General features: G+C 40.7%; 36 non-coding genes across 36 annotated transcripts; all 36 read right to left on the reverse strand.

Annotated features, from left to right (window-relative positions):
• Nucleotides 1–232: 232 nt before the first annotated feature.
• Nucleotides 233–396, reverse strand: LOC144423247 (U1 spliceosomal RNA). The gene has a single exon (XR_013475741.1). It is a non-coding gene; the product is annotated as a U1 spliceosomal RNA (small nuclear RNA).
• Nucleotides 397–995: 599 nt separating this feature from the next.
• Nucleotides 996–1,158, reverse strand: LOC144423881 (U1 spliceosomal RNA). The gene has a single exon (XR_013476247.1). It is a non-coding gene; the product is annotated as a U1 spliceosomal RNA (small nuclear RNA).
• A 588-nt stretch (nucleotides 1,159–1,746) lies between these two features.
• LOC144424154 (U1 spliceosomal RNA) lies at nucleotides 1,747–1,909 on the reverse strand. Its single transcript, XR_013476518.1, has one exon. It is a non-coding gene; the product is annotated as a U1 spliceosomal RNA (small nuclear RNA).
• Nucleotides 1,910–2,504: 595 nt separating this feature from the next.
• On the reverse strand, nucleotides 2,505–2,667 carry LOC144423089 (U1 spliceosomal RNA). Its single transcript, XR_013475585.1, has one exon. It is a non-coding gene; the product is annotated as a U1 spliceosomal RNA (small nuclear RNA).
• Nucleotides 2,668–3,267: 600 nt separating this feature from the next.
• LOC144424169 (U1 spliceosomal RNA) lies at nucleotides 3,268–3,430 on the reverse strand. Its single transcript, XR_013476533.1, has one exon. It is a non-coding gene; the product is annotated as a U1 spliceosomal RNA (small nuclear RNA).
• A 600-nt stretch (nucleotides 3,431–4,030) lies between these two features.
• Nucleotides 4,031–4,193, reverse strand: LOC144423170 (U1 spliceosomal RNA). Its single transcript, XR_013475664.1, has one exon. It is a non-coding gene; the product is annotated as a U1 spliceosomal RNA (small nuclear RNA).
• A 587-nt stretch (nucleotides 4,194–4,780) lies between these two features.
• On the reverse strand, nucleotides 4,781–4,944 carry LOC144423185 (U1 spliceosomal RNA). Its single transcript, XR_013475679.1, has one exon. It is a non-coding gene; the product is annotated as a U1 spliceosomal RNA (small nuclear RNA).
• Nucleotides 4,945–5,532: 588 nt separating this feature from the next.
• LOC144424156 (U1 spliceosomal RNA) lies at nucleotides 5,533–5,695 on the reverse strand. Its single transcript, XR_013476520.1, has one exon. It is a non-coding gene; the product is annotated as a U1 spliceosomal RNA (small nuclear RNA).
• Nucleotides 5,696–6,290: 595 nt separating this feature from the next.
• On the reverse strand, nucleotides 6,291–6,453 carry LOC144423090 (U1 spliceosomal RNA). The gene has a single exon (XR_013475586.1). It is a non-coding gene; the product is annotated as a U1 spliceosomal RNA (small nuclear RNA).
• Nucleotides 6,454–7,053: 600 nt separating this feature from the next.
• LOC144424170 (U1 spliceosomal RNA) lies at nucleotides 7,054–7,216 on the reverse strand. Its single transcript, XR_013476534.1, has one exon. It is a non-coding gene; the product is annotated as a U1 spliceosomal RNA (small nuclear RNA).
• A 600-nt stretch (nucleotides 7,217–7,816) lies between these two features.
• On the reverse strand, nucleotides 7,817–7,979 carry LOC144424171 (U1 spliceosomal RNA). The gene has a single exon (XR_013476535.1). It is a non-coding gene; the product is annotated as a U1 spliceosomal RNA (small nuclear RNA).
• Nucleotides 7,980–8,566: 587 nt separating this feature from the next.
• Nucleotides 8,567–8,730, reverse strand: LOC144423186 (U1 spliceosomal RNA). Its single transcript, XR_013475680.1, has one exon. It is a non-coding gene; the product is annotated as a U1 spliceosomal RNA (small nuclear RNA).
• A 600-nt stretch (nucleotides 8,731–9,330) lies between these two features.
• LOC144424173 (U1 spliceosomal RNA) lies at nucleotides 9,331–9,493 on the reverse strand. The gene has a single exon (XR_013476537.1). It is a non-coding gene; the product is annotated as a U1 spliceosomal RNA (small nuclear RNA).
• Nucleotides 9,494–10,093: 600 nt separating this feature from the next.
• LOC144424174 (U1 spliceosomal RNA) lies at nucleotides 10,094–10,256 on the reverse strand. Its single transcript, XR_013476538.1, has one exon. It is a non-coding gene; the product is annotated as a U1 spliceosomal RNA (small nuclear RNA).
• Nucleotides 10,257–10,843: 587 nt separating this feature from the next.
• LOC144423299 (U1 spliceosomal RNA) lies at nucleotides 10,844–11,007 on the reverse strand. Its single transcript, XR_013475793.1, has one exon. It is a non-coding gene; the product is annotated as a U1 spliceosomal RNA (small nuclear RNA).
• Nucleotides 11,008–11,606: 599 nt separating this feature from the next.
• Nucleotides 11,607–11,769, reverse strand: LOC144423882 (U1 spliceosomal RNA). The gene has a single exon (XR_013476248.1). It is a non-coding gene; the product is annotated as a U1 spliceosomal RNA (small nuclear RNA).
• A 588-nt stretch (nucleotides 11,770–12,357) lies between these two features.
• On the reverse strand, nucleotides 12,358–12,520 carry LOC144423161 (U1 spliceosomal RNA). Its single transcript, XR_013475655.1, has one exon. It is a non-coding gene; the product is annotated as a U1 spliceosomal RNA (small nuclear RNA).
• Nucleotides 12,521–13,108: 588 nt separating this feature from the next.
• LOC144424206 (U1 spliceosomal RNA) lies at nucleotides 13,109–13,271 on the reverse strand. The gene has a single exon (XR_013476570.1). It is a non-coding gene; the product is annotated as a U1 spliceosomal RNA (small nuclear RNA).
• Nucleotides 13,272–13,858: 587 nt separating this feature from the next.
• Nucleotides 13,859–14,021, reverse strand: LOC144423883 (U1 spliceosomal RNA). The gene has a single exon (XR_013476249.1). It is a non-coding gene; the product is annotated as a U1 spliceosomal RNA (small nuclear RNA).
• Nucleotides 14,022–14,597: 576 nt separating this feature from the next.
• On the reverse strand, nucleotides 14,598–14,760 carry LOC144423884 (U1 spliceosomal RNA). Its single transcript, XR_013476250.1, has one exon. It is a non-coding gene; the product is annotated as a U1 spliceosomal RNA (small nuclear RNA).
• Nucleotides 14,761–15,360: 600 nt separating this feature from the next.
• LOC144424175 (U1 spliceosomal RNA) lies at nucleotides 15,361–15,523 on the reverse strand. The gene has a single exon (XR_013476539.1). It is a non-coding gene; the product is annotated as a U1 spliceosomal RNA (small nuclear RNA).
• A 600-nt stretch (nucleotides 15,524–16,123) lies between these two features.
• LOC144424176 (U1 spliceosomal RNA) lies at nucleotides 16,124–16,286 on the reverse strand. Its single transcript, XR_013476540.1, has one exon. It is a non-coding gene; the product is annotated as a U1 spliceosomal RNA (small nuclear RNA).
• Nucleotides 16,287–16,874: 588 nt separating this feature from the next.
• Nucleotides 16,875–17,037, reverse strand: LOC144423392 (U1 spliceosomal RNA). Its single transcript, XR_013475886.1, has one exon. It is a non-coding gene; the product is annotated as a U1 spliceosomal RNA (small nuclear RNA).
• Nucleotides 17,038–17,636: 599 nt separating this feature from the next.
• Nucleotides 17,637–17,799, reverse strand: LOC144423885 (U1 spliceosomal RNA). The gene has a single exon (XR_013476251.1). It is a non-coding gene; the product is annotated as a U1 spliceosomal RNA (small nuclear RNA).
• Nucleotides 17,800–18,387: 588 nt separating this feature from the next.
• On the reverse strand, nucleotides 18,388–18,550 carry LOC144424157 (U1 spliceosomal RNA). The gene has a single exon (XR_013476521.1). It is a non-coding gene; the product is annotated as a U1 spliceosomal RNA (small nuclear RNA).
• A 599-nt stretch (nucleotides 18,551–19,149) lies between these two features.
• On the reverse strand, nucleotides 19,150–19,312 carry LOC144423091 (U1 spliceosomal RNA). Its single transcript, XR_013475587.1, has one exon. It is a non-coding gene; the product is annotated as a U1 spliceosomal RNA (small nuclear RNA).
• Nucleotides 19,313–19,900: 588 nt separating this feature from the next.
• On the reverse strand, nucleotides 19,901–20,063 carry LOC144423162 (U1 spliceosomal RNA). The gene has a single exon (XR_013475656.1). It is a non-coding gene; the product is annotated as a U1 spliceosomal RNA (small nuclear RNA).
• Nucleotides 20,064–20,651: 588 nt separating this feature from the next.
• LOC144424207 (U1 spliceosomal RNA) lies at nucleotides 20,652–20,814 on the reverse strand. The gene has a single exon (XR_013476571.1). It is a non-coding gene; the product is annotated as a U1 spliceosomal RNA (small nuclear RNA).
• Nucleotides 20,815–21,401: 587 nt separating this feature from the next.
• LOC144423886 (U1 spliceosomal RNA) lies at nucleotides 21,402–21,564 on the reverse strand. The gene has a single exon (XR_013476252.1). It is a non-coding gene; the product is annotated as a U1 spliceosomal RNA (small nuclear RNA).
• Nucleotides 21,565–22,140: 576 nt separating this feature from the next.
• Nucleotides 22,141–22,303, reverse strand: LOC144423887 (U1 spliceosomal RNA). Its single transcript, XR_013476253.1, has one exon. It is a non-coding gene; the product is annotated as a U1 spliceosomal RNA (small nuclear RNA).
• A 588-nt stretch (nucleotides 22,304–22,891) lies between these two features.
• Nucleotides 22,892–23,054, reverse strand: LOC144423889 (U1 spliceosomal RNA). The gene has a single exon (XR_013476255.1). It is a non-coding gene; the product is annotated as a U1 spliceosomal RNA (small nuclear RNA).
• Nucleotides 23,055–23,653: 599 nt separating this feature from the next.
• On the reverse strand, nucleotides 23,654–23,816 carry LOC144423890 (U1 spliceosomal RNA). Its single transcript, XR_013476256.1, has one exon. It is a non-coding gene; the product is annotated as a U1 spliceosomal RNA (small nuclear RNA).
• A 588-nt stretch (nucleotides 23,817–24,404) lies between these two features.
• Nucleotides 24,405–24,567, reverse strand: LOC144424208 (U1 spliceosomal RNA). Its single transcript, XR_013476572.1, has one exon. It is a non-coding gene; the product is annotated as a U1 spliceosomal RNA (small nuclear RNA).
• A 599-nt stretch (nucleotides 24,568–25,166) lies between these two features.
• LOC144424195 (U1 spliceosomal RNA) lies at nucleotides 25,167–25,329 on the reverse strand. The gene has a single exon (XR_013476559.1). It is a non-coding gene; the product is annotated as a U1 spliceosomal RNA (small nuclear RNA).
• Nucleotides 25,330–25,917: 588 nt separating this feature from the next.
• LOC144423891 (U1 spliceosomal RNA) lies at nucleotides 25,918–26,080 on the reverse strand. Its single transcript, XR_013476257.1, has one exon. It is a non-coding gene; the product is annotated as a U1 spliceosomal RNA (small nuclear RNA).
• A 576-nt stretch (nucleotides 26,081–26,656) lies between these two features.
• LOC144423892 (U1 spliceosomal RNA) lies at nucleotides 26,657–26,819 on the reverse strand. Its single transcript, XR_013476258.1, has one exon. It is a non-coding gene; the product is annotated as a U1 spliceosomal RNA (small nuclear RNA).
• Between the last annotated feature and the right edge of the window lie 540 nt (nucleotides 26,820–27,359).

Here is a 27,359-nt window from a genome sequence, read left to right on the forward strand (position 1 = left end):
AATGTGAAACTGCAAACAAGGAATCAATCTAGAGACGGTTGGATAAAGGGATAACTTGGATAATGGCAAGGCATGTCATGGACTAATATCAATAAATGGATTGTAAGATTGGTCATGAGAAAGATAACACACCCAAACGAGGATCAATACGGCCACAACTAATGAAAGCAACGTGGCCGCTCATTGACTCAACTCGTAAGCCAACAAGATATTGGTAGTGAGCAAATATATAAAAGGCATAGCGCAAACGCAGTCCCCACTAGCAGAAATTACACGACCGAGTTATCCACATTTGGGATAATCGCTAGGGTCAATTTAGTCTGGGTGCAATGACTAAACCTCGCCTAGGCAGAACCGCCTTTGTGATCGCGGTCGACTGCCTCGTCAGGTAAGTATGATTTGTGACGATTGGTTACGCATCATGAATGAATGTTCTATGCTAAGTGTTGAGAATAACTTCTCAACATTAAAAACGATATGTGCAAAAGTTGCAATTTTAATTGATTCGTCTGTGGGTAACGTGGAATACGATTCATTGCGTTCACTCTTTTATGTGATACATCGCGAGTTCTTTGCCATCCGATGGCAGAGTGAAGTTGAACAACTTTACAAAAAATAGCAGGACCAGGGGGTGGAATATTAAACTATGAACAAAGAGCCGCAGTTACGATACGTACCTTAAACAGGGAATAATGATATTTCCGAATCTTGGCGCTCATTCTATTGCTCAATCAATGGCAACACAATCTGAATGTGAAACTGCAAACAAGGAATAAATCTAGAGACGGTTGGATAAAGGGCTAACTTGGATAATGGCAAGGCATGTCATGGACTAATATCAATAAATAAATTAATAAATGGATTGTAAGATTGGTCATGAGAAATTTAACACACCCAAACGAGGATCAATACGGCCACAACTAATGAAAGCAACGTGGCCGCTCATTGACTTAACCCGTAAGCCAACAGGATATTGGTAGTGAGCAAATATATAAAAGGGATAGCGCGAACGCAGTCCCCACTAGCAGAAATTACACGACCGAGTTATCCACATTTGGGATAATCGCTAGGGTCAATTTAGTCTGGGTGCAATGACTAAACCTCGCCTAGGCAGAACCGCCTTTGTGATCGCGGTTGACTGCCTCGTCAGGTAAGTATGATTTGTGACGATTGGTTACGCATCATGAATGAATGTTCTATGCTAAGTGTTGAGAAGAACTTCTCAACATTAAAAACGACATGTGCAAAAGTTGCAATTTTAATTGATTCGTCTGTGGGTAACGTGGAATACGATTCATTGCGTTCACTCTTTTATGTGATACATCGCGAGTTCTTTGCCATCCGATGGCAGAGTGAAGTTGAACAACTTTACAAAAAATAGCAAGGACCAGGGGGTGGAATATTAAACTATAAACAATGAGCCGCAGCTACGATAAGTACCTTAAACAGGGAATAATGATATTTCCGAATCTTGGCGCTCATTCTATTGCTCAATCAATGGCAACACAATCTGAATGTGAAACTGCAAACAAGGAATCAATCTAGAGACGGTTGGATAAAGGGATAACTTGGATAATGGCAAGGCATGTCATGGACTAATATCAATAAATGGATTGTAAGATTGGTCATGAGAAAGATAACACACCCAAACGAGGATCAATACGGCCACAACTAATGAAAGCAACGTGGCCGCTCATTGACTTAACTCGTAAGCCAACAAGATATTGGTAGTGAGCAAATATATAAAAGGGATAGCGCGAACGCAGTCCCCACTAGCAGAAATTACACGACCGAGTTATCCACATTTGGGATAATCGCTAGGGTCAATTTAGTCTGGGTGCAATGACTATACCTCGCCTAGGCAGAACCGCCTTTGTGATCGCGGTTGACTGCTTCGTCAGGTAAGTATGATTTGTGACGATTGGTTACGCATCATGTATGAATGTTCTATGCTAAGTGTTGAGAAGAACTTCTCAACATTAAAAACGATATGTGCAAAAGTTGCAATTTTAATTGATTCGTCTGTGGGTAACGTACAATACGATTCATTGCGTTCACTCTTGTGATACATCGCGAGTTCTTTGCCATCCGATGGCAGAGTGAAGTTGAACAACTTTACAAAAAATAGCAAGGACCAGGGGGTGGAATATTAAACTATAAACAAAGAGCCGCAGCTACGATACGTACCTTAAACAGGGAATAATGATATTTCCGAATCTTGGCGCTCATTCTATTGCTCAATCAATGGCAACACAATCTGAATGTGAAACTGCAAACAAGGAATCAATCTAGAGACGGTTGGATAAAGGGCTAACTTGGATAATGGCAAGGCATGTCATGGACTAATATCAATAAATAAATTAATAAATGGATTGTAAGATTGGTCATGAGAAATTTAACACACCCAAACGAGGATCAATACGGCCACAACTAATGAAAGCAACGTGGCCGCTCATTGACTTAATCGTAAGCCAACAAGATATTGGTAGTGAGCAAATATATAAAAGGGATAGCGCGAACGCAGTCCCCACTAGCAGAAATTACACGACCGAGTTATCCACATTTGGGATAATCGCTAGGGTAAATTTAGTCTGGGTGCAATGACTAAACCTCGCCTGGGCAGAACCGCCTTTGTGATCGCGGTTGACTGCCTCGTCAGGTAAGTATGATTTGTGACGATTGGTTACGCATCATGAATGAATGTTCTATGCTAAGTGTTGAGAAGAACTTCTCAACATTAAAAACGACATGTGCAAAAGTTGCAATTTTAATTGATTCGTCTGTGGGTAACGTGGAATACGATTCATTGCGTTCACTCTTTTATGTGATACATCGCGAGTTCTTTGCCATCCGATGGCAGAGTGAAGTTGAACAACTTTACAAAAAATAGCAAGGACCAGGGGGTGGAATATTAAACTATAAACAATGAGCCGCAGCTACGATAAGTACCTTAAACAGGGAATAATGATATTTCCGAATCTTGGCGCTCATTCTATTGCTCAATCAATGGCAACACAATCTGAATGTGAAACTGCAAACAAGGAATCAATCTAGAGACGGTTGGATAAAGGGATAACTTGGATAATGGCAAGGCATGTCATGGACTAATATCAATAAATAAATTAATAAATGGATTGTAAGATTGGTCATGAGAAATTTAACACACCCAAACGAGGATCAATACGGCCAAAACTAATGAAAGCAACGTGGCCGCTCATTGACTTAACTCGTAAGCCAACAAGATATTGGTAGTGAGCAAATATATAAAAGGGATAGCGCGAACGCAGTCCCCACTAGCAGAAACTACACGACCGAGTTATCCACATTTGGGATAATCGCTAGGGTCAATTTAGTCTGGGTGCAATGACTAAACCTCGCCTAGGCAGAACCGCCTTTGTGATCGCGGTTGACTGCCTCGTCAGGTAAGTATGATTTGTGACGATTGGTTACGCATCATGAATGAATGTTCTATGCTAAGTGTTGAGAAGAACTTCTCAACATTAAAAACGATATGTGCAAAAGTTGCAATTTTAATTGATTCGTCTGTGGGTAACGTACAATACGATTCATTGCGTTCACTCTTTTATGTGATACATCGCGAGTTCTTTGCCATCCGATGGCAGAGTGAAGTTGAACAACTTTACAAAAAATAGCAAGGACCAGGGGGTGGAATATTAAACTATAAACAAAGAGCCGCAGCTACAATACGTACCTTAAACAGGGAATAATGATATTTCCGAATCTTGGCGCTCATTCTATTGCTCAATCAATGGCAACACAATCTGAATGTGAAACTGCAAACAAGGAATCAATCTAGAGACGGTTGGATAAAGGGCTAACTTGGATAATGGCAAGGCATGTCATGGACTAATATCAATAAATAAATTAATAAATGGATTGTAAGATTGGTCATGAGAAATTTAACACACCCAAACGAGGATCAATACGGCCAAAACTAATGAAAGCAACGTGGCCGCTCATTGACTTAACTCGTAAGCCAACAAGATATTGGTAGTGAGCAAATATATAAAAGGGGTAGCGCGAACGCAGTCCCCACTAGCAGAAACTACACGACCGAGTTATCCACATTTGGGATAATCGCTAGGGTCAATTTAGTCTGGGTGCAATGACTAAACCTCGCCTAGGCAGAACCGCCTTTGTGATCGCGGTTGACTGCCTCGTCAGGTAAGTATGATTTGTGACGATTGGTTACGCATCATGAATGAATGTTCTATGCTAAGTGTTGAGAAGAACTTCTCAATATTAAAAACGATATGTGCAAAAGTTGCAATTTTAATTGATTCGTCTGTGGGTAACGTGGAATACGATTCATTGCGTTCACTCTTTTATGTGATACATCGCGAGTTCTTTGCCATCCGATGGCAGAGTGAAGTTGAACAGCTTTACAAAAAATAGCAAGGACCAGGGGGTGGTATATTAAACTATAAACAATGAGCCGCAGCTACGATACGTACCTTAAACATGGAATAATGATATTTCCGAATCTTGGCGCTCATTCTATTGCTCAATCAATGGCAACACAATCTGAATGTGAAACTGCAAACAAGGAATCAATCTAGAGACGGTTGGATAAAGGGATAACTTGGATAATGGCAAGGCATGTCATGGACTAATATCAATAAATGGATTGTAAGATTGGTCATGAGAAAGATAACACACCCAAACGAGGATCAATAAGGCCACAACTAATGAAAGCAACGTGGCCGCTCATTGACTCAACTCGTAAGCCAACAAGATATTGGTAGTGAGCAAATATATAAAAGGCATAGCGCGAACGCAGTCCCCACTAGCAGAAATTACACGACCGAGTTATCCACATTTGGGATAATCGCTAGGGTCAATTTAGTCTGGGTGCAATGACTAAACCTCGCCTAGGCAGAACCGCCTTTGTGATCGCGGTTGACTGCCTCGTCAGGTAAGTATGATTTGTGACGATTGGTTACGCATCATGAATGAATGTTCTATGCTAAGTGTTGAGAATAACTTCTCAACATTAAAAACGATATGTGCAAAAGTTGCAATTTTAATTGATTCGTCTGTGGGTAACGTGGAATACGATTCATTGCGTTCACTCTTTTATGTGATACATCGCGAGTTCTTTGCCATCCGATGGCAGAGTGAAGTTGAACAACTTTACAAAAAATAGCAAGGACCAGGGGGTGGAATATTAAACTATAAACAATGAGCCGCAGCTACGATAAGTACCTTAAACAGGGAATAATGATATTTCCGAATCTTGGCGCTCATTCTATTGCTCAATCAATGGCAACACAATCTGAATGTGAAACTGCAAACAAGGAATCAATCTAGAGACGGTTGGATAAAGGGATAACTTGGATAATGGCAAGGCATGTCATGGACTAATATCAATAAATGGATTGTAAGATTGGTCATGAGAAAGATAACACACCCAAACGAGGATCAATACGGCCACAACTAATGAAAGCAACGTGGCCGCTCATTGACTTAACTCGTAAGCCAACAAGATATTGGTAGTGAGCAAATATATAAAAGGGATAGCGCGAACGCAGTCCCCACTAGCAGAAATTACACGACCGAGTTATCCACATTTGGGATAATCGCTAGGGTCAATTTAGTCTGGGTGCAATGACTATACCTCGCCTAGGCAGAACCGCCTTTGTGATCGCGGTTGACTGCTTCGTCAGGTAAGTATGATTTGTGACGATTGGTTACGCATCATGTATGAATGTTCTATGCTAAGTGTTGAGAAGAACTTCTCAACATTAAAAACGATATGTGCAAAAGTTGCAATTTTAATTGATTCGTCTGTGGGTAACGTACAATACGATTCATTGCGTTCACTCTTGTGATACATCGCGAGTTCTTTGCCATCCGATGGCAGAGTGAAGTTGAACAACTTTACAAAAAATAGCAAGGACCAGGGGGTGGAATATTAAACTATAAACAAAGAGCCGCAGCTACGATACGTACCTTAAACAGGGAATAATGATATTTCCGAATCTTGGCGCTCATTCTATTGCTCAATCAATGGCAACACAATCTGAATGTGAAACTGCAAACAAGGAATCAATCTAGAGACGGTTGGATAAAGGGCTAACTTGGATAATGGCAAGGCATGTCATGGACTAATATCAATAAATAAATTAATAAATGGATTGTAAGATTGGTCATGAGAAATTTAACACACCCAAACGAGGATCAATACGGCCACAACTAATGAAAGCAACGTGGCCGCTCATTGACTTAATCGTAAGCCAACAAGATATTGGTAGTGAGCAAATATATAAAAGGGATAGCGCGAACGCAGTCCCCACTAGCAGAAATTACACGACCGAGTTATCCACATTTGGGATAATCGCTAGGGTAAATTTAGTCTGGGTGCAATGACTAAACCTCGCCTGGGCAGAACCGCCTTTGTGATCGCGGTTGACTGCCTCGTCAGGTAAGTATGATTTGTGACGATTGGTTACGCATCATGAATGAATGTTCTATGCTAAGTGTTGAGAAGAACTTCTCAACATTAAAAACGACATGTGCAAAAGTTGCAATTTTAATTGATTCGTCTGTGGGTAACGTGGAATACGATTCATTGCGTTCACTCTTTTATGTGATACATCGCGAGTTCTTTGCCATCCGATGGCAGAGTGAAGTTGAACAACTTTACAAAAAATAGCAAGGACCAGGGGGTGGAATATTAAACTATAAACAATGAGCCGCAGCTACGATAAGTACCTTAAACAGGGAATAATGATATTTCCGAATCTTGGCGCTCATTCTATTGCTCAATCAATGGCAACACAATCTGAATGTGAAACTGCAAACAAGGAATCAATCTAGAGACGGTTGGATAAAGGGATAACTTGGATAATGGCAAGGCATGTCATGGACTAATATCAATAAATAAATTAATAAATGGATTGTAAGATTGGTCATGAGAAATTTAACACACCCAAACGAGGATCAATACGGCCAAAACTAATGAAAGCAACGTGGCCGCTCATTGACTTAACTCGTAAGCCAACAAGATATTGGTAGTGAGCAAATATATAAAAGGGATAGCGCGAACGCAGTCCCCACTAGCAGAAACTACACGACCGAGTTATCCACATTTGGGATAATCGCTAGGGTCAATTTAGTCTGGGTGCAATGACTAAACCTCGCCTAGGCAGAACCGCCTTTGTGATCGCGGTTGACTGCCTCGTCAGGTAAGTATGATTTGTGACGATTGGTTACGCATCATGAATGAATGTTCTATGCTAAGTGTTGAGAAGAACTTCTCAACATTAAAAACGATATGTGCAAAAGTTGCAATTTTAATTGATTCGTCTGTGGGTAACGTACAATACGATTCATTGCGTTCACTCTTTTATGTGATACATCGCGAGTTCTTTGCCATCCGATGGCAGAGTGAAGTTGAACAACTTTACAAAAAATAGCAAGGACCAGGGGGTGGAATATTAAACTATAAACAAAGAGCCGCAGCTACAATACGTACCTTAAACAGGGAATAATGATATTTCCGAATCTTGGCGCTCATTCTATTGCTCAATCAATGGCAACACAATCTGAATGTGAAACTGCAAACAAGGAATCAATCTAGAGACGGTTGGATAAAGGGCTAACTTGGATAATGGCAAGGCATGTCATGGACTAATATCAATAAATAAATTAATAAATGGATTGTAAGATTGGTCATGAGAAATTTAACACACCCAAACGAGGATCAATACGGCCAAAACTAATGAAAGCAACGTGGCCGCTCATTGACTTAACTCGTAAGCCAACAAGATATTGGTAGTGAGCAAATATATAAAAGGGATAGCGCGAACGCAGTCCCCACTAGCAGAAACTACACGACCGAGTTATCCACATTTGGGATAATCGCTAGGGTCAATTTAGTCTGGGTGCAATGACTAAACCTCGCCTAGGCAGAACCGCCTTTGTGATCGCGGTTGACTGCCTCGTCAGGTAAGTATGATTTGTGACGATTGGTTACGCATCATGAATGAATGTTCTATGCTAAGTGTTGAGAAGAACTTCTCAATATTAAAAACGATATGTGCAAAAGTTGCAATTTTAATTGATTCGTCTGTGGGTAACGTGGAATACGATTCATTGCGTTCACTCTTTTATGTGATACATCGCGAGTTCTTTGCCATCCGATGGCAGAGTGAAGTTGAACAGCTTTACAAAAAATAGCAAGGACCAGGGGGTGGTATATTAAACTATAAACAATGAGCCGCAGCTACGATACGTACCTTAAACATGGAATAATGATATTTCCGAATCTTGGCGCTCATTCTATTGCTCAATCAATGGCAACACAATCTGAATGTGAAACTGCAAACAAGGAATCAATCTAGAGACGGTTGGATAAAGGGATAACTTGGATAATGGCAAGGCATGTCATGGACTAATATCAATAAATGGATTGTAAGATTGGTCATGAGAAAGATAACACACCCAAACGAGGATCAATAAGGCCACAACTAATGAAAGCAACGTGGCCGCTCATTGACTCAACTCGTAAGCCAACAAGATATTGGTAGTGAGCAAATATATAAAAGGCATAGCGCGAACGCAGTCCCCACTAGCAGAAATTACACGACCGAGTTATCCACATTTGGGATAATCGCTAGGGTCAATTTAGTCTGGGTGCAATGACTAAACCTCGCCTAGGCAGAACCGCCTTTGTGATCGCGGTTGACTGCCTCGTCAGGTAAGTATGATTTGTGACGATTGGTTACGCATCATGAATGAATGTTCTATGCTAAGTGTTGAGAATAACTTCTCAACATTAAAAACGATATGTGCAAAAGTTGCAATTTTAATTGATTCGTCTGTGGGTAACGTGGAATACGATTCATTGCGTTCACTCTTTTATGTGATACATCGCGAGTTCTTTGCCATCCGATGGCAGAGTGAAGTTGAACAACTTTACAAAAAATAGCAAGGACCAGGGGGTGGAATATTAAACTATAAACAATGAGCCGCAGCTACGATAAGTACCTTAAACAGGGAATAATGATATTTCCGAATCTTGGCGCTCATTCTATTGCTCAATCAATGGCAACACAATCTGAATGTGAAACTGCAAACAAGGAATCAATCTAGAGACGGTTGGATAAAGGGATAACTTGGATAATGGCAAGGCATGTCATGGACTAATATCAATAAATAAATTAATAAATGGATTGTAAGATTGGTCATGAGAAATTTAACACACCCAAACGAGGATCAATACGGCCAAAACTAATGAAAGCAACGTGGCCGCTCATTGACTTAACTCGTAAGCCAACAAGATATTGGTAGTGAGCAAATATATAAAAGGGATAGCGCGAACGCAGTCCCCACTAGCAGAAACTACACGACCGAGTTATCCACATTTGGGATAATCGCTAGGGTCAATTTAGTCTGGGTGCAATGACTAAACCTCGCCTAGGCAGAACCGCCTTTGTGATCGCGGTTGACTGCCTCGTCAGGTAAGTATGATTTGTGACGATTGGTTACGCATCATGAATGAATGTTCTATGCTAAGTGTTGAGAAGAACTTCTCAACATTAAAAACGATATGTGCAAAAGTTGCAATTTTAATTGATTCGTCTGTGGGTAACGTACAATACGATTCATTGCGTTCACTCTTTTATGTGATACATCGCGAGTTCTTTGCCATCCGATGGCAGAGTGAAGTTGAACAACTTTACAAAAAATAGCAAGGACCAGGGGGTGGAATATTAAACTATAAACAAAGAGCCGCAGCTACGATACGTACCTTAAACAGGGAATAATGATATTTCCGAATCTTGGCGCTCATTCTATTGCTCAATCAATGGCAACACAATCTGAATGTGAAACTGCAAACAAGGAATCAATCTAGAGACGGTTGGATAAAGGGCTAACTTGGATAATGGCAAGGCATGTCATGGACTAATATCAATAAATAAATTAATAAATGGATTGTAAGATTGGTCATGAGAAATTTAACACACCCAAACGAGGATCAATACGGCCAAAACTAATGAAAGCAACGTGGCCGCTCATTGACTTAACTCGTAAGCCAACAAGATATTGGTAGTGAGCAAATATATAAAAGGGATAGCGCGAACGCAGTCCCCACTAGCAGAAACTACACGACCGAGTTATCCACATTTGGGATAATCGCTAGGGTCAATTTAGTCTGGGTGCAATGACTAAACCTCGCCTAGGCAGAACCGCCTTTGTGATCGCGGTTGACTGCCTCGTCAGGTAAGTATGATTTGTGACGATTGGTTACGCATCATGAATGAATGTTCTATGCTAAGTGTTGAGAAGAACTTCTCAATATTAAAAACGATATGTGCAAAAGTTGCAATTTTAATTGATTCGTCTGTGGGTAACGTGGAATACGATTCATTGCGTTCACTCTTTTATGTGATACATCGCGAGTTCTTTGCCATCCGATGGCAGAGTGAAGTTGAACAGCTTTACAAAAAATAGCAAGGACCAGGGGGTGGTATATTAAACTATAAACAATGAGCCGCAGCTACGATACGTACCTTAAACATGGAATAATGATATTTCCGAATCTTGGCGCTCATTCTATTGCTCAATCAATGGCAACACAATCTGAATGTGAAACTGCAAACAAGGAATCAATCTAGAGACGGTTGGATAAAGGGATAACTTGGATAATGGCAAGGCATGTCATGGACTAATATCAATAAATGGATTGTAAGATTGGTCATGAGAAAGATAACACACCCAAACGAGGATCAATACGGCCACAACTAATGAAAGCAACGTGGCCGCTCATTGACTCAACTCGTAAGCCAACAAGATATTGGTAGTGAGCAAATATATAAAAGGCATGGCGCGAACGCAGTCCCCACTAGCAGAAATTACACGACCGAGTTATCCACATTTGGGATAATCGCTAGGGTCAATTTAGTCTGGGTGCAATGACTAAACCTCGCCTAGGCAGAACCGCCTTTGTGATCGCGGTTGACTGCCTCGTCAGGTAAGTATGATTTGTGACGATTGGTTACGCATCATGAATGAATGTTCTATGCTAAGTGTTGAGAATAACTTCTCAACATTAAAAACGATATGTGCAAAAGTTGCAATTTTAATTGATTCGTCTGTGGGTAACGTGGAATACGATTCATTGCGTTCACTCTTTTATGTGATACATCGCGAGTTCTTTGCCATCTGATGGCAGAGTGAAGTTGAACAACTTTACAAAAAATAGCAGGACCAGGGGGTGGAATATTAAACTATGAACAAAGAGCCGCAGTTACGATACGTACCTTAAACAGGGAATAATGATATTTCCGAATCTTGGCGCTCATTCTATTGCTCAATCAATGGCAACACAATCTGAATGTGAAACTGCAAACAAGGAATAAATCTAGAGACGGTTGGATAAAGGGCTAACTTGGATAATGGCAAGGCATGTCATGGACTAATATCAATAAATAAATTAATAAATGGATTGTAAGATTGGTCATGAGAAATTTAACACACCCAAACGAGGATCAATACGGCCACAACTAATGAAAGCAACGTGGCCGCTCATTGACTTAACCCGTAAGCCAACAGGATATTGGTAGTGAGCAAATATATAAAAGGGATAGCGCGAACGCAGTCCCCACTAGCAGAAATTACACGACCGAGTTATCCACATTTGGGATAATCGCTAGGGTCAATTTAGTCTGGGTGCAATGACTAAACCTCGCCTAGGCAGAACCGCCTTTGTGATCGCGGTTGACTGCCTCGTCAGGTAAGTATGATTTGTGACGATTGGTTACGCATCATGAATGAATGTTCTATGCTAAGTGTTGAGAAGAACTTCTCAACATTAAAAACGACATGTGCAAAAGTTGCAATTTTAATTGATTCGTCTGTGGGTAACGTGGAATACGATTCATTGCGTTCACTCTTTTATGTGATACATCGCGAGTTCTTTGCCATCCGATGGCAGAGTGAAGTTGAACAACTTTACAAAAAATAGCAAGGACCAGGGGGTGGAATATTAAACTATAAACAATGAGCCGCAGCTACGATAAGTACCTTAAACAGGGAATAATGATATTTCCGAATCTTGGCGCTCATTCTATTGCTCAATCAATGGCAACACAATCTGAATGTGAAACTGCAAACAAGGAATCAATCTAGAGACGGTTGGATAAAGGGATAACTTGGATAATGGCAAGGCATGTCATGGACTAATATCAATAAATGGATTGTAAGATTGGTCATGAGAAAGATAACACACCCAAACGAGGATCAATACGGCCACAACTAATGAAAGCAACGTGGCCGCTCATTGACTTAACTCGTAAGCCAACAAGATATTGGTAGTGAGCAAATATATAAAAGGGATAGCGCGAACGCAGTCCCCACTAGCAGAAATTACACGACCGAGTTATCCACATTTGGGATAATTGCTAGGGTCAATTTAGTCTGGGTGCAATGACTAAACCTCGCCTAGGCAGAACCGCCTTTGTGATCGCGGTTGACTGCCTCGTCAGGTAAGTATGATTTGTGACGATTGGTTACGCATCATGAATGAATGTTCTATGCTAAGTGTTGAGAAGAACTTCTCAACATTAAAAACGATATGTGCAAAAGTTGCAATTTTAATTGATTCGTCTGTGGGTAACGTGGAATACGATTCATTGCGTTCACTCTTTTATGTGATACATCGCGAGTTCTTTGCCATCCGATGGCAGAGTGAAGTTGAACAACTTTACAAAAAATAGCAAGGACCAGGGGGTGGTATATTAATCTATAAACAATGAGCCGCAGCTACGATACGTACCTTAAACATGGAATAATGATATTTCCGAATCTTGGCGCTCATTCTATTGCTCAATCAATGGCAACACAATCTGAATGTGAAACTGCAAACAAGGAATCAATCTAGAGACGGTTGGATAAAGGGATAACTTGGATAATGGCAAGGCATGTCATGGACTAATATCAATAAATGGATTGTAAGATTGGTCATGAGAAAGATAACACACCCAAACGAGGATCAATACGTCCACAACTAATGAAAGCAACGTGGCCGCTCATTGACTCAACTCGTAAGCCAACAAGATATTGGTAGTGAGCAAATATATAAAAGGGATAGCGCGAACGCAGTCCCCACTAGCAGAAATTACACGACCGAGTTATCCACATTTGGGATAATCGCTAGGGTCAATTTAGTCTGGGTGCAATGACTAAACCTCGCCTGGGCAGAACCGCCTTTGTGATCGCGGTTGACTGCCTCGTCAGGTAAGTATGATTTGTGACGATTGGTTACGCATCATGAATGAATGTTCTATGCTAAGTGTTGAGAATAACTTCTCAACATTAAAAACGACATGTGCAAAAGTTGCAATTTTAATTGATTCGTCTGTGGGTAACGTGGAATACGATTCATTGCGTTCACTCTTTTATGTGATACATCGCGAGTTCTTTGCCATCCGATGGCAGAGTGAAGTTGAACAACTTTACAAAAAATAGCAGGACCAGGGGGTGGAATATTAAACTATAAACAAAGAGCCGCAGTTACGATACGTACCTTAAACAGGGAATAATGATATTTCCGAATCTTGGCGCTCATTCTATTGCTCAATCAATGGCAACACAATCTGAATGTGAAACTGCAAACAAGGAATAAATCTAGAGACGGTTGGATAAAGGGCTAACTTGGATAATGGCAAGGCATGTCATGGACTAATATCAATAAATGGATTGTAAGATTGGTCATGAGAAAGATAACACACCCAAACGAGGATCAATACGGCCACAACTAATGAAAGCAACGTGGCCGCTCATTGACTTAACTCGTAAGCCAACAAGATATTGGTAGTGAGCAAATATATAAAAGGGATAGCGCGAACGCAGTCCCCACTAGCAGAAATTACACGACCGAGTTATCCACATTTGGGATAATCGCTAGGGTCAATTTAGTCTGGGTGCAATGACTAAACCTCGCCTAGGCAGAACCGCCTTTGTGATCGCGGTTGACTGCCTCGTCAGGTAAGTATGATTTGTGACGATTGGTTACACATCATGAATGAATGTTCTATGCTAAGTGTTGAGAAGAACTTCTCAACATTAAAAACGATATGTGCAAAAGTTGCAATTTTAATTGATTCGTCTGTGGGTAACGTGGAATACGATTCATTGCGTTCACTCTTTTATGTGATACATCGCGAGTTCTTTGCCATCCGATGGCAGAGTGAAGTTGAACAACTTTACAAAAAATAGCAGAACCAGGGGGTGGAATATTAAACTATAAACAAAGAGCCGCAGCTACGATACGTACCTTAAACAGGGAATAATGATATTTCCGAATCTTGGCGCTCATTCTATTGCTCAATCAATGGCAACACAATCTGAATGTGAAACTGCAAACAAGGAATCAATCTAGAGACGGTTGGATAAAGGGCTAACTTGGATAATGGCAAGGCATGTCATGGACTAATATCAATAAATAAATTATTAAATGGATTGTAAGATTGGTCATGAGAAATTTAACACACCCAAACGAGGATCAATACGACCACAACTAATGAAAGCAACGTGGCCGCTCATTGACTTAACGCTGAGCAAATATATAAAAGGGATAGCGCGAACGCAGTCCCCACTAGCAGAAATTACACGACCGAGTTATCCACATTTGGGATAATCGCTAGGGTCAATTTAGTCTGGGTGCAATGACTAAACCTCGCCTAGGCAGAACCGCCTTTGTGATCGCGGTTGACTGCCTCGTCAGGTAAGTATGATTTGTGACGATTGGTTACGCATCATGAATGAATGTTCTATGCTAAGTGTTGAGAATAACTTCTCAACATTAAAAACGATATGTGCAAAAGTTGCAATTTTAATTGATTCGTCTGTGGGTAACGTGGAATACGATTCATTGCGTTCACTCTTTTATGTGATACATCGCGAGTTCTTTGCCATCCGATGGCAGAGTGAAGTTGAACAACTTTACAAAAAATAGCAAGGACCAGGGGGTGGAATATTAAACTATAAACAATGAGCCGCAGCTACGATAAGTACCTTAAACAGGGAATAATGATATTTCCGAATCTTGGCGCTCATTCTATTGCTCAATCAATGGCAACACAATCTGAATGTGAAACTGCAAACAAGGAATCAATCTAGAGACGGTTGGATAAAGGGATAACTTGGATAATGGCAAGGCATGTCATGGACTAATATCAATAAATAAATTAATAAATGGATTGTAAGATTGGTCATGAGAAATTTAACACACCCAAACGAGGATCAATACGGCCAAAACTAATGAAAGCAACGTGGCCGCTCATTGACTTAACTCGTAAGCCAACAAGATATTGGTAGTGAGCAAATATATAAAAGGGATAGCGCGAACGCAGTCCCCACTAGCAGAAACTACACGACCGAGTTATCCACATTTGGGATAATCGCTAGGGTCAATTTAGTCTGGGTGCAATGACTAAACCTCGCCTAGGCAGAACCGCCTTTGTGATCGCGGTTGACTGCCTCGTCAGGTAAGTATGATTTGTGACGATTGGTTACGCATCATGAATGAATGTTCTATGCTAAGTGTTGAGAAGAACTTCTCAACATTAAAAACGATATGTGCAAAAGTTGCAATTTTAATTGATTCGTCTGTGGGTAACGTACAATACGATTCATTGCGTTCACTCTTTTATGTGATACATCGCGAGTTCTTTGCCATCCGATGGCAGAGTGAAGTTGAACAACTTTACAAAAAATAGCAAGGACCAGGGGGTGGAATATTAAACTATAAACAAAGAGCCGCAGCTACGATACGTACCTTAAACAGGGAATAATGATATTTCCGAATCTTGGCGCTCATTCTATTGCTCAATCAATGGCAACACAATCTGAATGTGAAACTGCAAACAAGGAATCAATCTAGAGACGGTTGGATAAAGGGCTAACTTGGATAATGGCAAGGCATGTCATGGACTAATATCAATAAATAAATTAATAAATGGATTGTAAGATTGGTCATGAGAAATTTAACACACCCAAACGAGGATCAATACGGCCAAAACTAATGAAAGCAACGTGGCCGCTCATTGACTTAACTCGTAAGCCAACAAGATATTGGTAGTGAGCAAATATATAAAAGGGATAGCGCGAACGCAGTCCCCACTAGCAGAAACTACACGACCGAGTTATCCACATTTGGGATAATCGCTAGGGTCAATTTAGTCTGGGTGCAATGACTAAACCTCGCCTAGGCAGAACCGCCTTTGTGATCGCGGTTGACTGCCTCGTCAGGTAAGTATGATTTGTGACGATTGGTTACGCATCATGAATGAATGTTCTATGCTAAGTGTTGAGAAGAACTTCTCAATATTAAAAACGATATGTGCAAAAGTTGCAATTTTAATTGATTCGTCTGTGGGTAACGTGGAATACGATTCATTGCGTTCACTCTTTTATGTGATACATCGCGAGTTCTTTGCCATCCGATGGCAGAGTGAAGTTGAACAGCTTTACAAAAAATAGCAAGGACCAGGGGGTGGTATATTAAACTATAAACAATGAGCCGCAGCTACGATACGTACCTTAAACATGGAATAATGATATTTCCGAATCTTGGCGCTCATTCTATTGCTCAATCAATGGCAACACAATCTGAATGTGAAACTGCAAACAAGGAATCAATCTAGAGACGGTTGGATAAAGGGATAACTTGGATAATGGCAAGGCATGTCATGGACTAATATCAATAAATGGATTGTAAGATTGGTCATGAGAAAGATAACACACCCAAACGAGGATCAATACGGCCACAACTAATGAAAGCAACGTGGCCGCTCATTGACTCAACTCGTAAGCCAACAAGATATTGGTAGTGAGCAAATATATAAAAAGCATGGCGCGAACGCAGTCCCCACTAGCAGAAATTACACGACCGAGTTATCCACATTTGGGATAATCGCTAGGGTCAATTTAGTCTGGGTGCAATGACTAAACCTCGCCTAGGCAGAACCGCCTTTGTGATCGCGGTTGACTGCCTCGTCAGGTAAGTATGATTTGTGACGATTGGTTACGCATCATGAATGAATGTTCTATGCTAAGTGTTGAGAATAACTTCTCAACATTAAAAACGATATGTGCAAAAGTTGCAATTTTAATTGATTCGTCTGTGGGTAACGTGGAATACGATTCATTGCGTTCACTCTTTTATGTGATACATCGCGAGTTCTTTGCCATCTGATGGCAGAGTGAAGTTGAACAACTTTACAAAAAATAGCAGGACCAGGGGGTGGAATATTAAACTATGAACAAAGAGCCGCAGTTACGATACGTACCTTAAACAGGGAATAATGATATTTCCGAATCTTGGCGCTCATTCTATTGCTCAATCAATGGCAACACAATCTGAATGTGAAACTGCAAACAAGGAATAAATCTAGAGACGGTTGGATAAAGGGCTAACTTGGATAATGGCAAGGCATGTCATGGACTAATATCAATAAATAAATTAATAAATGGATTGTAAGATTGGTCATGAGAAATTTAACACACCCAAACGAGGATCAATACGGCCACAACTAATGAAAGCAATGTGGCCGCTCATTGACTTAACCCGTAAGCCAACAGGATATTGGTAGTGAGCAAATATATAAAAGGGATAGCGCGAACGCAGTCCCCACTAGCAGAAATTACACGACCGAGTTATCCACATTTGGGATAATCGCTAGGGTCAATTTAGTCTGGGTGCAATGACTAAACCTCGCCTAGGCAGAACCGCCTTTGTGATCGCGGTTGACTGCCTCGTCAGGTAAGTATGATTTGTGACGATTGGTTACGCATCATGAATGAATGTTCTATGCTAAGTGTTGAGAAGAACTTCTCAACATTAAAAACGACATGTGCAAAAGTTGCAATTTTAATTGATTCGTCTGTGGGTAACGTGGAATACGATTCATTGCGTTCACTCTTTTATGTGATACATCGCGAGTTCTTTGCCATCCGATGGCAGAGTGAAGTTGAACAACTTTACAAAAAATAGCAAGGACCAGGGGGTGGAATATTAAACTATAAACAATGAGCCGCAGCTACGATAAGTACCTTAAACAGGGAATAATGATATTTCCGAATCTTGGCGCTCATTCTATTGCTCAATCAATGGCAACACAATCTGAATGTGAAACTGCAAACAAGGAATCAATCTAGAGACGGTTGGATAAAGGGATAACTTGGATAATGGCAAGGCATGTCATGGACTAATATCAATAAATGGATTGTAAGATTGGTCATGAGAAAGATAACACACCCAAACGAGGATCAATACGGCCACAACTAATGAAAGCAACGTGGCCGCTCATTGACTTAACTCGTAAGCCAACAAGATATTGGTAGTGAGCAAATATATAAAAGGGATAGCGCGAACGCAGTCCCCACTAGCAGAAATTACACGACCGAGTTATCCACATTTGGGATAATCGCTAGGGTCAATTTAGTCTGGGTGCAATGACTATACCTCGCCTAGGCAGAACCGCCTTTGTGATCGCGGTTGACTGCTTCGTCAGGTAAGTATGATTTGTGACGATTGGTTACGCATCATGTATGAATGTTCTATGCTAAGTGTTGAGAAGAACTTCTCAACATTAAAAACGATATGTGCAAAAGTTGCAATTTTAATTGATTCGTCTGTGGGTAACGTACAATACGATTCATTGCGTTCACTCTTTTATGTGATACATCGCGAGTTCTTTGCCATCCGATGGCAGAGTGAAGTTGAACAACTTTACAAAAAATAGCAAGGACCAGGGGGTGGAATATTAAACTATAAACAAAGAGCCGCAGCTACGATACGTACCTTAAACAGGGAATAATGATATTTCCGAATCTTGGCGCTCATTCTATTGCTCAATCAATGGCAACACAATCTGAATGTGAAACTGCAAACAAGGAATCAATCTAGAGACGGTTGGATAAAGGGCTAACTTGGATAATGGCAAGGCATGTCATGGACTAATATCAATAAATAAATTAATAAATGGATTGTAAGATTGGTCATGAGAAATTTAACACACCCAAACGAGGATCAATACGGCCACAACTAATGAAAGCAACGTGGCCGCTCATTGACTTAATCGTAAGCCAACAAGATATTGGTAGTGAGCAAATATATAAAAGGGATAGCGCGAACGCAGTCCCCACTAGCAGAAATTACACGACCGAGTTATCCACATTTGGGATAATCGCTAGGGTAAATTTAGTCTGGGTGCAATGACTAAACCTCGCCTGGGCAGAACCGCCTTTGTGATCGCGGTTGACTGCCTCGTCAGGTAAGTATGATTTGTGACGATTGGTTACGCATCATGAATGAATGTTCTATGCTAAGTGTTGAGAAGAACTTCTCAACATTAAAAACGACATGTGCAAAAGTTGCAATTTTAATTGATTCGTCTGTGGGTAACGTGGAATACGATTCATTGCGTTCACTCTTTTATGTGATACATCGCGAGTTCTTTGCCATCCGATGGCAGAGTGAAGTTGAACAACTTTACAAAAAATAGCAAGGACCAGGGGGTGGAATATTAAACTATAAACAATGAGCCGCAGCTACGATAAGTACCTTAAACAGGGAATAATGATATTTCCGAATCTTGGCGCTCATTCTATTGCTCAATCAATGGCAACACAATCTGAATGTGAAACTGCAAACAAGGAATCAATCTAGAGACGGTTGGATAAAGGGATAACTTGGATAATGGCAAGGCATGTCATGGACTAATATCAATAAATGGATTGTAAGATTGGTCATGAGAAAGATAACACACCCAAACGAGGATCAATACGGCCACAACTAATGAAAGCAACGTGGCCGCTCATTGACTTAACTCGTAAGCCAACAAGATATTGGTAGTGAGCAAATATATAAAAGGGATAGCGCGAACGCAGTCCCCACTAGCAGAAATTACACGACCGAGTTATCCACATTTGGGATAATTGCTAGGGTCAATTTAGTCTGGGTGCAATGACTAAACCTCGCCTAGGCAGAACCGCCTTTGTGATCGCGGTTGACTGCCTCGTCAGGTAAGTATGATTTGTGACGATTGGTTACGCATCATGAATGAATGTTCTATGCTAAGTGTTGAGAAGAACTTCTCAACATTAAAAACGATATGTGCAAAAGTTGCAATTTTAATTGATTCGTCTGTGGGTAACGTGGAATACGATTCATTGCGTTCACTCTTTTATGTGATACATCGCGAGTTCTTTGCCATCCGATGGCAGAGTGAAGTTGAACAACTTTACAAAAAATAGCAAGGACCAGGGGGTGGTATATTAAACTATAAACAATGAGCCGCAGCTACGATACGTACCTTAAACATGGAATAATGATATTTCCGAATCTTGGCGCTCATTCTATTGCTCAATCAATGGCAACACAATCTGAATGTGAAACTGCAAACAAGGAATCAATCTAGAGACGGTTGGATAAAGGGATAACTTGGATAATGGCAAGGCATGTCATGGACTAATATCAATAAATGTATTGTAAGATTGGTCATGAGAAAGATAACACACCCAAACGAGGATCAATACGTCCACAACTAATGAAAGCAACGTGGCCGCTCATTGACTCAACTCGTAAGCCAACAAGATATTGGTAGTGAGCAAATATATAAAAGGGATAGCGCGAACGCAGTCCCCACTAGCAGAAATTACACGACCGAGTTATCCACATTTGGGATAATCGCTAGGGTCAATTTAGTCTGGGTGCAATGACTAAACCTCGCCTGGGCAGAACCGCCTTTGTGATCGCGGTTGACTGCCTCGTCAGGTAAGTATGATTTGTGACGATTGGTTACGCATCATGAATGAATGTTCTATGCTAAGTGTTGAGAATAACTTCTCAACATTAAAAACGACATGTGCAAAAGTTGCAATTTTAATTGATTCGTCTGTGGGTAACGTGGAATACGATTCATTGCGTTCACTCTTTTATGTGATACATCGCGAGTTCTTTGCCATCCGATGGCAGAGTGAAGTTGAACAACTTTACAAAAAATAGCAGGACCAGGGGGTGGAATATTAAACTATAAACAAAGAGCCGCAGTTACGATACGTACCTTAAACAGGGAATAATGATATTTCCGAATCTTGGCGCTCATTCTATTGCTCAATCAATGGCAACACAATCTGAATGTGAAACTGCAAACAAGGAATAAATCTAGAGACGGTTGGATAAAGGGCTAACTTGGATAATGGCAAGGCATGTCATGGACTAATATCAATAAATGGATTGTAAGATTGGTCATGAGAAAGATAACACACCCAAACGAGGATCAATACGGCCACAACTAATGAAAGCAACGTGGCCGCTCATTGACTTAACTCGTAAGCCAACAAGATATTGGTAGTGAGCAAATATATAAAAGGGATAGCGCGAACGCAGTCCCCACTAGCAGAAATTACACGACCGAGTTATCCACATTTGGGATAATCGCTAGGGTCAATTTAGTCTGGGTGCAATGACTAAACCTCGCCTAGGCAGAACCGCCTTTGTGATCGCGGTTGACTGCCTCGTCAGGTAAGTATGATTTGTGACGATTGGTTACGCATCATGAATGAATGTTCTATGCTAAGTGTTGAGAAGAACTTCTCAACATTAAAAACGATATGTGCAAAAGTTGCAATTTTAATTGATTCGTCTGTGGGTAACGTGGAATACGATTCATTGCGTTCACTCTTTTATGTGATACATCGCGAGTTCTTTGCCATCCGATGGCAGAGTGAAGTTGAACAACTTTACAAAAAATAGCAGAACCAGGGGGTGGAATATTAAACTATAAACAAAGAGCCGCAGCTACGATACGTACCTTAAACAGGGAATAATGATATTTCCGAATCTTGGCGCTCATTCTATTGCTCAATCAATGGCAACACAATCTGAATGTGAAACTGCAAACAAGGAATCAATCTAGAGACGGTTGGATAAAGGGCTAACTTGGATAATGGCAAGGCATGTCATGGACTAATATCAATAAATAAATTATTAAATGGATTGTAAGATTGGTCATGAGAAATTTAACACACCCAAACGAGGATCAATACGACCACAACTAATGAAAGCAACGTGGCCGCTCATTGACTTAACGCTGAGCAAATATATAAAAGGGATAGCGCGAACGCAGTCCCCACTAGCAGAAATTACACGACCGAGTTATCCACATTTGGGATAATCGCTAGGGTCAATTTAGTCTGGGTGCAATGACTAAACCTCGCCTAGGCAGAACCGCCTTTGTGATCGCGGTTGACTGCCTCGTCAGGTAAGTATGATTTGTGACGATTGGTTACGCATCATGAATGAATGTTCTATGCTAAGTGTTGAGAAGAACTTCTCAACATTAAAAACGATATGTGCAAAAGTTGCAATTTTAATTGATTCGTCTGTGGGTAACGTGGAATACGATTCATTGCGTTCACTCTTTTATGTGATACATCGCGAGTTCTTTGCCATCCGATGGCAGAGTGAAGTTGAACAACTTTACAAAAAAAAGCAAGGACCAGGGGGTGGTATATTAAACTATAAACAATGAGCCGCAGCTACGATACGTACCTTAAACATGGAATAATGATATTTCCGAATCTTGGCGCTCATTCTATTGCTCAATCAATGGCAACACAATCTGAATGTGAAACTGCAAACAAGGAATCAATCTAGAGACGGTTGGATAAGGGGATAACTTGGATAATGGCAAGGCATGTCATGGACTAATATTAATAAATGGATTGTAAGATTGGTCATGAGAAAGATAACACACCCAAACGAGGATCAATACGGCCACAACTAATGAAAGCAACGTGGCCGCTCATTGACTTAACTCGTAAGCCAACAAGATATTGGTAGTGAGCAAATATATAAAAGGGATAGCGCGAACGCAGTCCCCACTAGCAGAAATTACACGACCGAGTTATCCACATTTGGGATAATCGCTAGGGTCAATTTAGTCTGGGTGCAATGACTAAACCTCGCCTAGGCAGAACCGCCTTTGTGATCGCGGTTGACTGCCTCGTCAGGTAAGTATGATTTGTGACGATTGGTTACGCATCATGAATGAATGTTCTATGCTAAGTGTTGAGAAGAACTTCTCAACATTAAAAACGATATGTGCAAAAGTTGCAATTTTAATTGATTCGTCTGTGGGTAACGTGGAATACGATTCATTGCGTTCACTCTTTTATGTGATACATCGCGAGTTCTTTGCCATCCGATGGCAGAGTGAAGTTGAACAACTTTACAAAAAATAGCAGGACCAGGGGGTGGAATAATAAACTATAAACAAAGAGCCGCAGCTACGATACGTACCTTAAACAGGGAATAATGATATTTCCGAATCTTGGCGCTCATTCTATTGCTCAATCAATGGCAACACAATCTGAATGTGAAACTGCAAACAAGGAATCAATCTAGAGACGGTTGGATAAAGGGCTAACTTGGATAATGGCAAGGCATGTCATGGACTAATATCAATAAATAAATTAATAAATAGATTGTAAGATTGGTCATGAGAAATTTAACACACCCAAACGAGGATCAATACGGCCACAACTAATGAAAGCAACGTGGCCGCTCATTGACTTAACCCGTAAGCCAACAGGATATTGGTAGGGAGCAAATATATAAAAGGGATAGCGCGAACGCAGTCCCCACTAGCAGAAATTACACGACCGAGTTATCCACATTTGGGATAATCGCTAGGGTCAATTTAGTCTGGGTGCAATGACTAAACCTCGCCTAGGCAGAACCGCCTTTGTGATCGCGGTTGACTGCCTCGTCAGGTAAGTATGATTTGTGACGATTGGTTACGCATCATGAATGAATGTTCTATGCTAAGTGTTGAGAAGAACTTCTCAACATTAAAAACGATATGTGCAAAAGTTGCAATTTTAATTGATTCGTCTGTGGGTAACGTGGAATACGATTCATTGCGTTCACTCTTTTATGTGATACATCGCGAGTTCTTTGCCATCCGATGGCAGAGTGAAGTTGAACAACTTTACAAAAAATAGCAAGGACCAGGGGGTGGAATATTAAACTATAAACAATGAGCCGCAGCTACGATACGTACCTTAAACATGGAATAATGATATTTCCGAATCTTGGCGCTCATTCTATTGCTCAATCAATGGCAACACAATCTGAATGTGAAACTGCAAACAAGGAATCAATCTAGAGACGGTTGGATAAAGGGATAACTTGGATAATGGCAAGGCATGTCATGGACTAATATCAATAAATGGATTGTAAGATTGGTCATGAGAAAGATAACACACCCAAACGAGGATCAATACGGCCACAACTAATGAAAGCAACGTGGCCGCTCATTGACTTAACTCGTAAGCCAACAAGATATTGGTAGTGAGCAAATATATAAAAGGGATAGCGCGAACGCAGTCCCCACTAGCAGAAATTACACGACCGAGTTATCCACATTTGGGATAATCGCTAGGGTCAATTTAGTCTGGGTGCAATGACTAAACCTCGCCTAGGCAGAACCGCCTTTGTGCTCGCGGTTGACTGCCTCGTCAGGTAAGTATGATTTGTGACGATTGGTTACGCATCATGAATGAATGTTCTATGCTAAGTGTTGAGAAGAACTTCTCAACATTAAAAACGATATGTGCAAAAGTTGCAATTTTAATTGATTCGTCTGTGGGTAACGTGGAATACGATTCATTGCGTTCACTCTTTTATGTGATACATCGCGAGTTCTTTGCCATCCGATGGCAGAGTGAAGTTGAACAACTTTACAAAAAATAGCAGGACCAGGGGGTGGAATATTAAACTATAAACAAAGAGTCGCAGCTACGATACGTACCTTAAACAGGGAATAATGATATTTCCGAATCTTGGCGCTCATTCTATTGCTCAATCAATGGCAACACAATCTGAATGTGAAACTGCAAACAAGGAATCAATCTAGAGACGGTTGGATAAAGGGCTAACTTGGATAATGGCAAGGCATGTCATGGACTAATATCAATAAATAAATTAATAAATAGATTGTAAGATTGGTCATGAGAAATTTAACACACCCAAACGAGGATCAATACGGCCACAACTAATGAAAGCAACGTGGCCGCTCATTGACTTAACCCGTAAGCTAACAGGATATTGGTAGTGAGCAAATATATAAAAGGGATAGCGCGAACGCAGTCCCCACTAGCAGAAATTACACGACCGAGTTATCCACATTTGGGATAATCGCTAGGGTCAATTTAGTCTGGGTGCAATGACTAAACCTCGCCTAGGCAGAACCGCCTTTGTGAACGCGGTTGACTGCCTCGTCAGGTAAGTATGATTTGTGACGATTGGTTACGCATCATGAATGAATGTTCTATGCTAAGTGTTGAGAAGAACTTCTCAACATTAAAAACGATATGTGCAAAAGTTGCAATTTTAATTGATTCGTCTGTGGGTAACGTGGAATACGATTCATTGCGTTCACTCTTTTATGTGATACATCGCGAGTTCTTTGCCATCCGATGGCAGAGTGAAGTTGAACAACTTTACAAAAAATAGCAAGGACCAGGGGGTGGAATATTAAACTATAAACAAAGAGCCGCAGTTACGATACGTACCTTAAACAGGGAATAATGATATTTCCGAATCTTGGCGCTCATTCTATTGCTCAATCAATGGCAACACAATCTGAATGTGAAACTGCAAACAAGGAATAAATCTAGAGACGGTTGGATAAAGGGCTAACTTGGATAATGGCAAGGCATGTCATGGACTAATATCAATAAATGGATTGTAAGATTGGTCATGAGAAAGATAACACACCCAAACGAGGATCAATACGGCCACAACTAATGAAAGCAACGTGGCCGCTCATTGACTTAACTCGTAAGCCAACAAGATATTGGTAGTGAGCAAATATATAAAAGGGATAGCGCGAACGCAGTCCCCACTAGCAGAAATTACACGACCGAGTTATCCACATTTGGGATAATCGCTAGGGTCAATTTAGTCTGGGTGCAATGACTAAACCTCGCCTAGGCAGAACCGCCTTTGTGATCGCGGTTGACTGCCTCGTCAGGTAAGTATGATTTGTGACGATTGGTTACGCATCATGAATGAATGTTCTATGCTAAGTGTTGAGAAGAACTTCTCAACATTAAAAACGATATGTGCAAAAGTTGCAATTTTAATTGATTCGTCTGTGGGTAACGTGGAATACGATTCATTGCGTTCACTCTTTTATGTGATACATCGCGAGTTCTTTGCCATCCGATGGCAGAGTGAAGTTGAACAACTTTACAAAAAATAGCAGAACCAGGGGGTGGAATATTAAACTATAAACAAAGAGCCGCAGCTACGATACGTACCTTAAACAGGGAATAATGATATTTCCGAATCTTGGCGCTCATTCTATTGCTCAATCAATGGCAACACAATCTGAATGTGAAACTGCAAACAAGGAATCAATCTAGAGACGGTTGGATAAAGGGCTAACTTGGATAATGGCAAGGCATGTCATGGACTAATATCAATAAATAAATTATTAAATGGATTGTAAGATTGGTCATGAGAAATTTAACACACCCAAACGAGGATCAATACGACCACAACTAATGAAAGCAACGTGGCCGCTCATTGACTTAACGCTGAGCAAATATATAAAAGGGATAGCGCGAACGCAGTCCCCACTAGCAGAAATTACACGACCGAGTTATCCACATTTGGGATAATCGCTAGGGTCAATTTAGTCTGGGTGCAATGACTAAACCTCGCCTAGGCAGAACCGCCTTTGTGATCGCGGTTGACTGCCTCGTCAGGTAAGTATGATTTGTGACGATTGGTTACGCATCATGAATGAATGTTCTATGCTAAGTGTTGAGAAGAACTTCTCAACATTAAAAACGATATGTGCAAAAGTTGCAATTTTAATTGATTCGTCTGTGGGTAACGTGGAATACGATTCATTGCGTTCACTCTTTTATGTGATACATCGCGAGTTCTTTGCCATCCGATGGCAGAGTGAAGTTGAACAACTTTACAAAAAATAGCAGGACCAGGGGGTGGAATATTAAACTATAAACAAAGAGTCGCAGCTACGATACGTACCTTAAACAGGGAATAATGATATTTCCGAATCTTGGCGCTCATTCTATTGCTCAATCAATGGCAACACAATCTGAATGTGAAACTGCAAACAAGGAATCAATCTAGAGACGGTTGGATAAAGGGCTAACTTGGATAATGGCAAGGCATGTCATGGACTAATATCAATAAATAAATTAATAAATAGATTGTAAGATTGGTCATGAGAAATTTAACACACCCAAACGAGGATCAATACGGCCACAACTAATGAAAGCAACGT

Source organism: Styela clava, chromosome 5, assembly GCF_964204865.1.
Source record: "Styela clava chromosome 5, kaStyClav1.hap1.2, whole genome shotgun sequence".
Classification (NCBI taxonomy): Eukaryota; Metazoa; Chordata; class Ascidiacea; order Stolidobranchia; family Styelidae; genus Styela; species Styela clava.